This window comes from Mizuhopecten yessoensis, unplaced genomic scaffold, assembly GCF_002113885.1.
Source record: "Mizuhopecten yessoensis strain PY_sf001 unplaced genomic scaffold, ASM211388v2 scaffold9357, whole genome shotgun sequence".
Classification (NCBI taxonomy): Eukaryota; Metazoa; Mollusca; class Bivalvia; order Pectinida; family Pectinidae; genus Mizuhopecten; species Mizuhopecten yessoensis.
In genome coordinates, this window is record NW_018408007.1 from 99,477 (window position 1) to 101,002 (window position 1,526).

Genomic DNA, 1,526 nt, shown 5'->3' on the forward strand with positions numbered 1-1,526 from the left:
TTAATAGTTTCCCATAAAAGTTGGTCGTCAATTGAATATATAGTGTTATTTTGTTCATCCGGTAATCTATATTGATTCAATGTTTCCACAATACACTGTTTTACCTTTTGTACATAATTAGCATCGCGCAGTAAAGTATTGTTAAATTTCCAGGTACCTTTTCCTCTCTGCTGTTCAATAAATTTAAAAGAAACAGAAACTGGAGTGTGATCAGATCTATAACTTACCCCAATGTCTGTATTTGAAACACAAGATACTAAATCGGAAGATATCAGAAAATAATCTAGACGTGCCTGTTTTTTATGTGGACCCCGCCATGTACATCGTTTTGTATCTGGGTTAGACTCTCTCCATATATCTAAAATATCTAATGTTGACATCATATCCAGAATTATAGCTCGACTCTTTGTATTATTTTTATTTTTGTTATTAACCGTGTCTAAGTTATAGTTCTGTGGAACATTCCAATCTCCACATATAATGATAGAGTTATTATTTAGTGTTTCAAGTTTTCGTTGGATATTCTCAAAGAAGGACGGACTATCTTCGTTTGGGCTATATATTGCAGCCAAAATTATATTTCGATCAAATAATTTAATCTCAAGTATTAAAAAATTACCACTAGTGTCTTTAATTTCTTTCACGATGTCAAATTGAAATGTGTTTTTGAAGAGGATAGCTATTCCTCTACTACTACTAGAAAAGGAACAGAATTTTGCAGTATTCAGTTTGTTCTGAGGTCACAGAAACCCACTTACACGACACTTAATACCTGTTAATCAACCCACATTAAAAGTGCACTTATAGGTAAACACTTTTATCATAGAAAAAACAACATTATCATAGAAAAAAAAACAGTCACAAATATTACCAGATGTGCAGCCCACAAGCCAAATGCTCTAGATCCAAAGACCTACATGTATATTTCTTGGTTATGGAATTATCCCTCGGACCTTGTCTTCTGTATAAGACCCTGATATTTATCTTAACATGTAGTGTTATACACAGCAGGTGAACTGTGATCAGCCCCAAAAACTTAAGTATTCGGCTGCTTACGCTAAAGTAACAGCACATGAAAAACAAAATCAATTCCGATTTATCTCCATTCCTCACCAAAAATACACATTACCCCTCCACATAAGTGGACAGCATTTCCCACGCTCCTTACTACACATGCTAGAAATGTGAACAGCAACTTAATACCAAAAATAATTCCTAGAAACATGAAAAATTATAACAGAAAGAGTAATGATGTCAATGTACATTGAATATTTACAAGTACATGTAAAANAATTTGTCCACCCCCCCTCACACACTTGTAAAAAAATAAGTTCATTCTGTGTGCTCTGGAAATAGGGAGAAGTCTACATCCTGTGGGGTGTCCGCGTTCCGATACCATCGCGCACTATCGCGAATCATCCCGTCAGGTGTGACCTCCTGATCCCGGGAAACTGTGGCCGTTCTTCCCAAATCCATGGCCGCGTTTCCCTCAGCCTCCAGGTATCTGGATAGTTTTGCCTCCCTCC